Source organism: Sphaerodactylus townsendi, linkage group LG05 (assembly GCF_021028975.2).
Source record: "Sphaerodactylus townsendi isolate TG3544 linkage group LG05, MPM_Stown_v2.3, whole genome shotgun sequence".
NCBI classification, from domain to species: Eukaryota; Metazoa; Chordata; class Lepidosauria; order Squamata; family Sphaerodactylidae; genus Sphaerodactylus; species Sphaerodactylus townsendi.
In genome coordinates, this window is record NC_059429.1 from 97,412,265 (window position 1) to 97,424,862 (window position 12,598).

General features: G+C 44.4%; 1 protein-coding gene across 4 annotated transcripts in view; it reads right to left on the reverse strand.

The window, feature by feature from the left end:
- Nucleotides 1–12,322, reverse strand: part of SYT2 (synaptotagmin 2) — a 183,025-nt gene extending 170,703 nt beyond the window's left edge. For 2 of the 4 annotated variants that reach the window (XR_007244538.1, XM_048496568.1), the window contains exon 1: nt 11,976–12,321. The gene's annotated coding sequence lies outside the window, so the exon portion shown is untranslated. Of the gene's footprint in view, nt 1–11,975 lie in introns of all 4 variants that reach the window. The other 2 variants (XM_048496572.1, XM_048496574.1) reach the window with 2 other exon arrangements.
- Between the last annotated feature and the right edge of the window lie 276 nt (nt 12,323–12,598).

Below are 12,598 nucleotides of genomic sequence, written 5' to 3' on the forward strand. Positions count from 1 at the left end.
CATACTGTCACACTGCATCACTGTTTTCGTAGTTTTGAATTTACACCAGCAACTGCTCTCATATGAATGATTTTGTAGTTAGCTATTTGATGGTTTGGTACAAAAATATAGAATGATTGCAGGAACTTTTTCACTAGCAAAGGCTGAAGTTTAATGTAGGCCTCTTTGAAAAGGCATGGTGGATTTTGGAATGGCTGCAAGAACTTTGTAATCGTGATTCAGAAGGACTAATTCCAATATTAAACCTGTGAATTTGGGCTGTAAATTTACCTCAGATCTGTACTAATTCAATCCCTGTGAGAACCAGATGCTTCCATAGAACTTCAAAATCTGTTTATCGAGACACTATTTTGTCTGCTGAAAACATGCTATTGATTACACCCACTATAGCAAGTCAGCCTCAAATAGCCCTGTTCTTAGTGCAGATAATTTCCCACATGCCTGAACATTTACATTAGCTGCATTTGAAGTAAGCTTTTTTTGCCGCAGAGTAATGTAGATTTTTTTTCCCCTAGGGTCTTCCCATTGGCGGCTCTGTAAATTATACTTAGAGTATAATGCACTTAGCATATCATTAAATTTAGTGGGTGTATGAAACAATAACTCTGCCTCAAGTCCCAAGAGTTTGCATTGGCATACTTAGGGATGAGTATTCTCCTAATATATTTCATGTACATTCTACCATCTCGTCTACAGAACACCCTTATGGAAAATGAACATTATATTACACGTATGTGGGAAATTCTTTCCTTGTGCTGGGAGAATCTGCTTTATGAATTTGTCCGAGGCTCTATGGAAAGTTGGTGCTCATCCACAAGGCATGACCCAAGCCACCTAAATGGGCAGTTAAGACCCAGTGAGAAAGGCAATAGGCAGCCAGTTCAGAGACATTCAAATACCTCAGTATTTTGATATCAGCTCCCCTTCCCATATCTTGAAACCAGATGTTACTTACAAAGCAGCACAGAGTTAAGCATATTTTGGCCTATGTGTCCTTAGTTCTGTCTTGGGATTGTGGCCAGCAATTTGAACTGTACAGAATCACTGACAAGCAGCCATTTGAAGCACAGAGCTCAAAGGTTGTGTTAGGACAGTGGAGTATCATCTGTTAAACCAATGGGCCATTTTCTTTAATGCAGTGCCTGCATGGAGAATTTTGCCTCAACATAGCAAGATAGTCAATTTGAGACTAGAAACAAAGCCCCACTTCCCTCTGGAAAGTAGCTGACTAAATACTTCACTGTTCTTCCCCTGACACATATTATTTAAGCTCTCTGCACTCTCTGCAGCACAGCTCACAGCTTTGTAGGTTCCAAGATTACTTCCCAAACACCTACAAACTGTTCTTCTCTTCTTTCAACTGTTCCTCCTGTCACTATTAGCCCAGAAGACGGGAGCAGACTGCTTTTCAGTGTTTGTGCCAGCGTCAAACTAAACAGCACAGATGAATGGGGAGTTTTCCGCCTGGCATCAGCTGTACTGCAGCATTCCTTACTGCAAAAGGCTGTGGATGTGCATCATCAGGCTGCACATTGCAAGAGTGATTTGTATGCAGGAATTCTTCTGTGGGGCTCTCTTTCCACCACAGGCAGAAAGGATTACACCATTGTCTGTCTTGCTTGTGCCAGCAGGGACTCATGTTAATAAGGCCAGTGTTTAACTCAAAGTTTCTAGTGCAGTCAAGCTACCAAGTTGGCTAGCAGGCAGACAGCTGTGAGGAATAAGGGCTGGAAGAGATCAACAAGAGGAAATGGAAAAGAGAAAGCGAACCCTTAATACAATTCCATTACTTTTCCTCCTTTGGTGTGGATTATTATCACTGCAGTGCCACTGAGGCACACAAGGGCAGATTCTCTGGTACAGAATGGAAAATCGGTGTTCAGATTTGACTCTTCAGGGAATTACTGTTGGTCCAACTCTGATATAAGTAATTTACAGATTCCAGCCTTGGTGTGCTGGAATCCTTCCTTCATCCCCTGGCAGTTCCACAAAAGACTTTGATAAAAGATCAGAGCTCCCTTTTTAAAGCTCGGGGTCCATTTTGGACCTGAAATTTCTGGAAAGCAAAAACAGTAACTAACATATAAAACCAATTTATCCTTGGCAAGTGTGGACTTAGATTCCTGCCTGCTTTGCAGGGGCATGAGAGGATGAATGAAAGATTCACTGAACTGGCTTGCAGCTAAAGAAGGTTTGGTCCAGGACCTCAGAGTGAAAAGCAGTGGCAAGAGAGTGGATGCAAGAAATGGTCCTTGGCTCTGCTGGTCTGACTGTTGTGATGCAGGCACACTCATTCAAGCTGTGGGCAGTCTAAATTATCTTCTTTAAAAAATGATAATGTCCAGCGCTTTGGGATGTTTGTTGTTCTCAGAATCCTATGATACATTAAAGAAGCCGGGATGGTAAATTAGCCACCATGTCTAAGACATGGGAGTTAGTCACTGGGTTTGCTCCAATCTGGACTTACTAATCAAATGGAGATGCAAAGAAGAAAAGTTAATAGCTTTCCTGTGCAATCCAAAGGGGTGGGCTGAAGCTTCATTGGAAGTGGTGTGCCACAACCACCATGCAAATGAGCATGGATGTTGATGGAGAGGCATAGGAAGAATACCATGTGGTTCCACAGCACCCAAATGCAGACATTGACCCATGTGCTGGGGCTCCTCCACTGGAGAAGGCCAGAGGAGTTTTTACCTGGGAATGCCCTCATTTTGCAGCACAGATTTATGCCACCATAAAATGTGGTGTAAGTAATTCCCAACAAAGAGCCTTTCCAGGAGAGAAAAGGATTTTCTCCTTCTCCCCCAGCGCCCATGTTGCCAACTGCCTCTTTGGAGGTGGTGCCACAACACCACCCCAGGCCGCCTTTCCACTACCATCCACTTAGAATTGAGCTGCCTAAAAATCAAGCTATTATTTTATTTTCTTCCCTCTTTCCTCCAATGCATCATACAATGATAATATTACTAGCTTGCCTGACATGCCTGTTGGAAGGATAGCTGAGGTAATGCATGTGAAGTGTTTCAAAATATTGGCGATTTACAATGTAAGTGATAAAAGTTACTGTTTTTACTTTTGTAAGTACAATGCACACATTGAATATATTGAAACAGGGATATAGGGCAGTGGTCCAGAATAAAAAGGGAACAACAGAACTACTGACTTGACTGAATATTTCAATTGAAAAGATTCTATATATTGTTTTATGTATTTTGGTCCATGGAGCTTTGGGATGCTCTGCTGACACTCACTCCCTGTTCTAGAAATGTTCATAAGTTTTTCTTCATCTTCCAGTCTACTAATGAAAGCTCTGAAATCATGTTTTGGTGCCTCTTTAACTGCAAGTATCTATGTATTTATTTATATTTGCAAAATGAAATCTGGGGCACTCATCTTTTGACAAACCTCGTGAATTCTGTTCTTCATCTCCTCAATAAAAATCTTGGTATTAAAATAAAAATATATTGCAAAAGGTTATTACATTTATCTGCCATTGATTCCAAAGGGAGACTTAAAAATAATATACTTTCCACTGGAAAATCAATAGGTCTTTAAAGTTCTTAACTTTGGTTGGGTTGTGCCAAAATTATTTAGAACTGGAAATCGAGATAGCTTGTTTCCTCAAGGGTTGATGGATTTCCTCTCCAGGTTATAATCTGGGGCTGCCGGTACAAGATCTGTCCCTTTTATTATGAGCTACCTACTTTAGAACCATTTTAATCACTCAGTCTAATACCTGATCTCTGGAATCATTTAGAATCACACTTCATGCACTTAGAAAGTCAGAAAATCTACCCTGCCCTGTGTGTCTATCAAACTATAATTGCCATGATCATGAATGCAGAAAGGTTATGCATGGGCAGGGGAGGATAACTAATCCACATTAAAGTATCTTGAAAATCTAATATAAAACTATATCTTCCAAAATAAAAGTATGGGCAATTTGCAACTGGATTTTGCTGCATGAAATGGCAAAGTCCACCTGCAAATGATCGCTAAAGAACATTGAAAGTGGATTAAAAGGGTTTCAGCATTTGTGAAAACATCCTATATCTACAGGTCTTCCCTTAATCTAATAGCACTGGGAACTGAGGATTTTTAGAAGCTCCTTTTGTACTATACAACAACTTCTGGCTACTTCTCCATTGTTTTATTCTGTACTTTCATTTTTGTGCACCATTCATTGTTCACTTCAGTCACAGAATAAGGAGGTGAGTGGTGATGAGTGGGAAGGAACAGGATGATACTTGAAGGGGTGAGACTTGAGAGTGGTAACTTTCACCTTCCTGTCACTGGGACCCAGCCAAGGCTCGATGGCCACTGCAGCTTTTGTTGTAAGGAACTGATTAGGTTTCAGTTTGCCTTGCCCTTTTCCAGAAGGCTTGGCATGGGCCTGCATCTTGCACACCCTGAATCTCTTCCAACCGCAAACAGTGGTGCCAGCAAAGTAGCAATTCAAGGCATAAATCCTGTTGCACTAGTATAATAAAACTACAACCTTTGTGGTACTATTGTTAGAGTGTTAACTCAGATCAGAGAGGCCATGGTTTGAATCAGGCCATGGAAGCTGGCTGGGTGACCTTGGACCAGTCACATACAGCCAGGCTAACCTACCTCACAGTATTGTTGTGAGGACAGGAGAGAGAAGAAAGATGTAACCCCCTTTGGGTCTCCTTTTGGGAGAAACTCAGAGTTAGACAATGAAGTAAATAATAAATGTTGCTAATCATGACTTGGTGTGCCAGTGCTGTATAGCACCTGCACAACACTACAACACTGTAGGGGGGGGGGGTCTATCATGCTGGCCTCTTCCATACAGCAGTGTTGTACCACCAGCACATGGATGAGAAACAGGTGGCCCGAAGGCAGACAAAGAACACAATAGGAGCTCCGCTGGGTCAGATCAGTGGTCTATCTGTTCTAGTGTCCCATCTCACACAGTGGCCAACCAGTTCCTCTAGAGGTCCAACAACAGGGCCAAGGTCTTCCCCTGCTGGTGCTGGGATTCAGACGTTTGCTTCCTTTGATTATGAAGGCATTTCAGTCAACATGGAGGAAGCCAAGTTAATATAAACAATGCACCTGAGATATTGGAAACAGACCAAGCTGGCAAAGGCTGCCTTGATGGTCCTGGTGAGGGCAGAAAGACAAGGTATATATTTTGTAAATAAATAATGTGCCTTGCACCAGGTGCTCAGGTAACAAAATGCTTCAGAGCAATTCATGAAGGATATCAGCTTTGTAAAGAAAGAAATAACGTCTGTTGCCCAGAATGATGCTGCAGCTTCTTCTGAGTATTTCACTCATCATCATCACAGCTTCGCACGTCCACAGGATTCAGTGCATGCCAGCTGCCTCTCTTCCTCTAGATCTTGGTTTCTTCCAATCTAACGCAGGGCCAGCAGATGCTCTTGCTACTGACAAAGTGGGCAGCTTGCTGGAATGGATGAAGCAGGCTTTTAAAAGGTGCATGTTCATAGTACATGATCCTCAGACAACAAACTAATGCAGTCAGAGGGATGGAGACAGGACCGTGATGCTCTGCTATGAAGTATTTCCACTGATGGGAGTCATGTTGCTGGAGGATTTTGAGCCCATCCACAAAGGGTGCTAGGCAAGAGGTTTTCAAGGAAGGCAGTTCTTCCTACTCATGGTTGTCTGTTAGGATGAAGATGGCACAAGGAGGTCATCTTTTACTGTGTGACCTTGGGCAAGTGACAATCTGTACCTGAATCTTTTCCAACTGTAAAAACAAGCTTAAATTGTTAAACATAGAACAATTGCAGATGTCTAATAGTGCTTTTTGCTGTATAAATACTGTAGTGATCCTAGTAAAGCAAGTAAGTTGGCGAGAGATGATACAGCAGATGGCAGCTGACCCCCTGCCATGCACAGTGTTTCTGATGCAAGAAGAAATCAACTAAAGCAAAGCAGTGGCAGTGGGTGGGGGGACGACAGTCTTCTAGGAGAGAGTCTTTGCTTTGGGAACAAATAAGTGTCTGTATCTAATAAAATATTTTTAACATGTTCTATGCAACCATTCAATATTATTTTTCAAATACATGCAGACCCCATTGTGTCTTTTAGGAAGTTTTTAAAATTGCTGGCATAGATGCATACTCACAAAGGTTACCATTTGGAACTGCGGGGCAACTGTGGATTGGTCTGTGCAGGTCTCTCTCTCTCTCTCTCTCTCTCTCTGTGTGTGTGTGTGTGTGTGTGTGTGTGTTTGAATTCCAAGAATTAGGACCTCCCAGAAAAAATGTGGCTGCCTGGTTCGTAGAAGCTCACCAACTGTCAGTCTGTACAAGGGCCGGCAGCAAGTGCATCATTAAGGAAGAACCCTGCTGGAGCAGCCTGAGGGTCTACCTGTTCCAGCTGCCTGTTTTCAAGAGTGGGCAATTCGAAACTGAACATGAAGGTGACAGCTCTACCCTGTTGATTGTCTCTAACATTTATGTACTTATTAGAAACATATTTAGCTTGCTTTCCACCCAGTTCAGGGTCCTCAAGATGTATATCTATTTCCATATCCATTTTCATTTTCATATCCACACACACACACACGCACGCACGCACGCACGCACGCACGCACGCACGCACCCCAATTCAGCAAAAACACATTTAAAGGTCAGAGGTATATTGCTTCTGAACATGGGGGGTTGTTATAGTTGTTATAAATTTGTTATAGGCAAATTTATCCTGCTACGGTACTGGTGCCCAGACACCTTGGTCAGATCCTGTGGCACGATTCAGGTGGGTGGCTACATCAGTACAAAAGCAACAAGGAATTTTATCTGTCCCCCACAACTATCCCAGCCCGATTCCTGTGTTGTTCTCCTTGCTCATTGTCATTTCCCATCCTTCTAATGGGAAACCTCCCAGAACATGTGCAGATGTTTCTCAAGAGCGGCAGTTTAGGTTCCCACATTTTAAAAAGGGACCCTTGACGTCTGCACCTCTCAGCAGTTCTGACTGCTTGATGAAAGCCACTGAACCTGGCTCGCCTGGTCAAAACAATCTGTGAAAGATTCTCACCCGTTTGAAAGCAGATGAAATATCACCTCCTCTTTATTGGTTCGCAAAGAGGCCCTTTCCGACTGTGCCTTGTTTTCTCTTGTTGGTATTTGCAAGTTTCTGTCACAATCAGTCATGAAAGTGTTAACTATCTATCTGTGTGTAAACAGGATGCTGAGGTCACATTCTAATGAGCTGACCTATTGATTATCTATTGGCCAGTTTGATAGCCATTGATCACTTGATTTCTTTGTTCTCAGTCAGTCTGAGAGCCAGTTTTTACCATGGACAACTGTAAACATGTAACAGTGCAGTATAGTATTTATTGTTTTTCACTCCATGTTACCCTATCTTTTTAGCCAATAAACTTTTATACTATGCAACTCTGGATCATTATTGGTATCTGCTAAACTCTGCTAATAATGTATACCAACCAACAGCTCTCCATGGGACAAGCTGGAGGTCAGAACCTCCAATCTAGTCTTAGACCAAGTTTTGCATTCCTTTTCTAGTGCTAGGATCTGGTTTTGCTTCAGAAATGCAAAACACACTGAAGGCCATGGAAATGAGCAGACATAACGCGCATAACTTTCTGCTGAGTCATAGCCTGAGTCTGTATGTGGGGAGAAGAGGATGCTTGAAGAAGCTGCCAGGCTTCCCGACCATACCCATCCCAGGTCTGCATCAGCTCAGTGAAGTCTCCCCTTTTTAGAAGCAATAACATGAGCTGATGCTTTGCTACAGCTGTGATTTGGATTGCCTGGCAGAGAGATTTCAAGAAAGAGTATTCCAACAGTTGATCTCAAAACATCCGCTGGTTCTCCCCTCCCCACCCCCCTGCCATTTCTCATGTGACTCAAGTGGCAAACTACCACCATGCTCTCCAAACACCCCTTCTCTCCCCCAGCCCAAGTGGCCCCTCCTATCCCCTGAACTAAGTGCAAGGAGGTGGCCTTAGTGAATAGCTGCACTGCTAGTCACCTTCTGTGAGCTGGTCACCAGCTCCACTGCTTCATGCTTCTGCATGTCAAAGGGTTCAGAGATTCCAAAGGGGGCCACTTGCACCAGGTGAAGAGACAGTGACAAAAACATGCCTTTTTGCATTCACTGATGTATTTGGCTGAACAAACAAACTTCCACCAGAAGCAGATCCAGACTACAGAGGAATCCATGACACTTTGCTGCCCTCTTGCATGAGACCCCCTCGTAGAACAACCCAGGCAAAAAAGAACTTTGAGGCAAACTGAGCATGGTGGAAGAAAGTAATTGGGTTCACCCAGATCATGACTGGAGGTGGCCTTGGACCTCATCTGTTCTGTAGACTGTCAATTGCCATCACTGGGGCAAATCCCAGAGTGCTTCTGTCCCAGGGCAGGCTCTCCATCCCAACTGCACAGCTCCTTGATACATCACACTGCATACCCAGAGGAAGCCAAAAGCTTTAAAATGCTAGCAGCTTCTGGTTTTTTCGCTACTGAGTCTACTTTGACAAACAAGATGGGGTATCAGGGATAGAACTCAGCTCAGCATCATTCAGTTCTCTTGATGGACAATTAAGCAGTTGCTATGAAGCGATGCTGACAGCACAATGCTATCCCTCCTATATCAGCCAGTGCTGAGGAAGACACCAGGGATGTTTTGTTTGAAGTACAGTATCATGTCATCTCTTATAAACTAAACTCTTAAGGGCTGCTCCCAGGACAGTCACTCTCAGTATGATATCCATATCAAAAGAGTCAGTGTTAATGGTCAGAGTCTTGGACTGAGATTTAGAAGACCCAGGTTTGAATCCCCACTTGCCTTGAGGTTTTCTGGGTGACCTTTGGCCAGTCTGTTTCTCTCAACCTATCCAACATCACAGGGCTGTTGTGAGGAGAGACAGGACAGGAGATAATCATATATGCTGCCCAAACTCTTTGGAGGGAAGCTAGAGCCTTAATCCTTCCTTTGCATACTTCTGTGATTTTTTCTCATCTCCAGTCCCATGATTCTTCATCTGCACCCAATGCTAAAAGCTGCGCTCGGTCCATCACTGAAGCCTTGGGCCTGTCCATGAACTTGAAAATTCATACTCACAACAGGACACACAACCATCCTGGGTGCACACACACACTTGTCATCATCAGACTGCACAAGGACACTCTCAACACAGTTTGTATGACTTCTCCAGTGCAGCCACTGCACAAATGTATGTTGCCATATACATACGATACAGCAAGATCTTCCATCTCTAGCACAGGGATAAACACACTACAGATCAACTGTTTAAACTACTAGCAGCATACACATGTGTTGGTGCTCATCACTCTATACACATCAGTACATTTACAAGTTCATGACAGATGACCCTGGCACTGTGCACTGAAACAGAATGAATGTCCTTGTTTCACTCTCTAAGGCGTCTTCCCACTGCCCACCCCACAATATCAATAGTGAATAGAAACTTTAGCTCTGCTTCACACAATGCAGTTATTAAATCTTGAACTTACAGCAAAATAAATACAGAAGGGGCAACAGTGTCCCCACCACTACTATAACACAGATGCACTAGGATTATCGCTATGCAGTGAAAATGGCATGTATGCAGCAGTCTTGAGGGAATTTCCTACAGACATAATGGATAGAAATATGTGCAGGAGAAGACTATCAGCAGCTGTGCCAAAGCCTTTCAAAGAGAACTCCGTAAAACATCCCCTTTCTGACATTATCTAGAAAACTGGTGGACTCTGTGATGAAAATGCTCCCAGGATCCCTTAACCTCCAAGGAGGGCACACAGATTTTGGCGCATGCCTGTTATAGATAGTCGTATGTAGTGGTGGTTGCATTTGAGTCAAAGGCAACATGGAGAAAGTTATCCAGTAGCACAAGCGTTTTGCTGCACAGATTTGAAACCAGCCTGACACCCATGTAATCAGGCCATCTAGCAAATGATAGCAGGCTGGCTGTGTCTGTATGTGTGTTCTAACCTAAGGTTGCATCAAGAAGGGTGTGCTAGGCCTTATCAGGAACAGACGGAGCTAATGACTCAGGAGCTGGAAAATCATTATCTCCCAACACATCTTGTAAGCGCTCCAGAGCTATAATAGACTGGGATCGTGAAAAGTGACTCCCTCAGTGCCAGTCAGCCAGCAGAGCTGCCCCCAGAGTTCTCATCCTGCAGTCCATCTTGGAGAGTTAGCCAAGGGCTGCATCTCCTTCAAAGCAGAAGGTACAAACTGGTCAACATCCCAGGCCCAAAATTGTGTTCAGTCCCTTTGTTCAAAGAGTTTGTCGTGCTGAGCTATAAGGGCAGTTCATGCTACTGAATGTTTAGATGATGCAGTCCCATGTGCGGGTAAATGATGGTACAGAAAGGGATTTGTACAAACTGGGTAATGCACACCATGCAGCTGCAGTCATCTCCAGACATTTTTCATTCATGTGCTTTCCTCAGATGTTGCATTAATAGCATCTCACTCAGGTACCACCCAGTTCACATTACCTTTACTCCCCATATACCCATGTACCATATACCTTACCCCATGGAGAAATTCAGTAGGATGAACTGGCCCATACAATTAACTGTGTAAACTGTGTTGAATCTACCCAAGGCAACAATGGATGCAGTGCTTATTTGATAACTGATTTGCAGCAAGTCTCACCTGAGTGAAAAGGATACTCATGACATCCCTGTAACAATCTGTCACAGGTTCTTTTTCATAGATTCTTCTTTTCCTTCCCTTAGCTTCTCTCACCCCCAACTGGCATGTTTGAATACTGACACTTCTGGCTTTGGTGCAGTGGATTGCCCTATGCTTAACAAAGCCTATTTTTTCCTGCTCTTTAGGGAATGAAAATGCCCTCTAAGTAGCAGGGAAGGCTGAGTCAGCATTCTTCTGAGCAACAGCAATTGTGATTCCCTGCCTGAACTATTGCAGGCAGGCATTGATCTGATTCACAAAGGCACAGTATCTCAATAAATTCTGCATTAAAAAAAGAGAGAGAAGAATGAAATGTCTCTCATCCACTGCAAAACTGAATTCTGGTCAAGTTTCTCATTCCCTGGATTTCAAACCAGAATTTTGGACCAATAAACCTTGAGTTTCCTAACCTGAAATGACAGTGAGGTGCTGTGCCCAGAAAATTCAGCTCATCATCCGGTAGTGTCACACTGCACCAATATCTGTGTGCATTAGTGAGATCTGAAACTGAAATGCTGCAGTTCACGTGAGAAGAGACCAACTATGTATCCTTGCATCCAGTCAGCAGCATTTTCATGGACCTGCAAAGGAATGTGTGTGCAAAACCATCCTCTTTAGCTGCCCTTTTTGCCTAATCCTCTTGCCCCTCAACTGTAACCTTGGAGAGAGGGAAGCCCATAAAGCAGGTCCCGCACCGTTTCCTTCAGGCTACTTGGAACTTCTCCCTGTCAGAGCTGCAGGCTGGGATGGAGCATCTGTCTTGCTCGGCTTCGTGAATTCTCAAGCACAACCCGCTTGCTTCTTCTCTGCACCAATCAGAAGTGAAATAGCCAGTTTTGGCTCGGCTCATCCGAGTACATCAAACACGGAGGCGCTGTCCCTTCAGCACTGCTCGCTCCTCCCGCCGCAGCCTCGAAAGAGCTGTCCCTTCAGCACTACTTGGCTAAAGAAGCCCCAGTTGACTATCCCGTCCGCGCCCGGGCAAACGACCTCTCTGTTTAGCTGCAGAAGAGGTCCAGTACAGGGCGGTGACCCCATCCCTCAACCAGCCTCTCCAATAACTACAAGATGCAAAAAACTTAACGCACAGTGCCCCCCCCCCGCCCCCGGTCACTGGCCTTCCTTCCTTCCTTGCCCTCGCTGTTAGACCCAAAGCCTACAAGCAAACGGGGAAGTGAAAAAGAGGAGGGAGGAAGGAAGGTGTGGTTTCTAATCCACCCAAAAGTACATCTCGGAAAACGATGGAAGCAAAGAACAATAAGGAAAGTGAAACTTACTAGCAGGCTGGCCCGGAGAGGCACACATACACCCGTACAGGCAAAGTCCAAGGTTGGCTGAAGACTTCAATCCGGCAGGTCAGTCTTTCGAAATGCTGCAGTTGCTTTCTCCACCCGCCCCTCCAGGGCTCCCGTACGTCGCTGTATTCTGCAGAGCTCCAGCCTCATTGGCTGAGAGGCTGCTCAATAGAATAAAGCTCCTGCATTAATTGAGAAGGGGCTCTTTCCTTCCTTCCTTCTCCTCCATGGTGCAGTTCATTATTTAGCCCCAAAGGGCGGTTGTAGCCCTTCCCCTCTATTCCAACTCCTTTCCAAGAGCCCGCAGCCACACTTGCTGAGGTTTGCAATCTGAGTCGAGCAAGGAGGCAAGGGAACAGAGAAAACCTGCCTGCTTGATGGAGAAGCCTGCTAAGTCAGGGGCAGCGTGTTGGGATGGAGGGGGGCATGGCCAGAGGGAAAACTCATCTGTGTTTGCGTGTGTGTGTGTGTGTGTGTGTGTGTGTGTGTGTGTGTGTGTGTGTGTGTGTGTGTGTGTGTGTGCGCCTGCACACAAAGAGGCAAGGAGAGGAGGAGATCTAGTGCCTGCTTCATAGCAAGAGGCAAAGCCATCAATACCCCAAGGA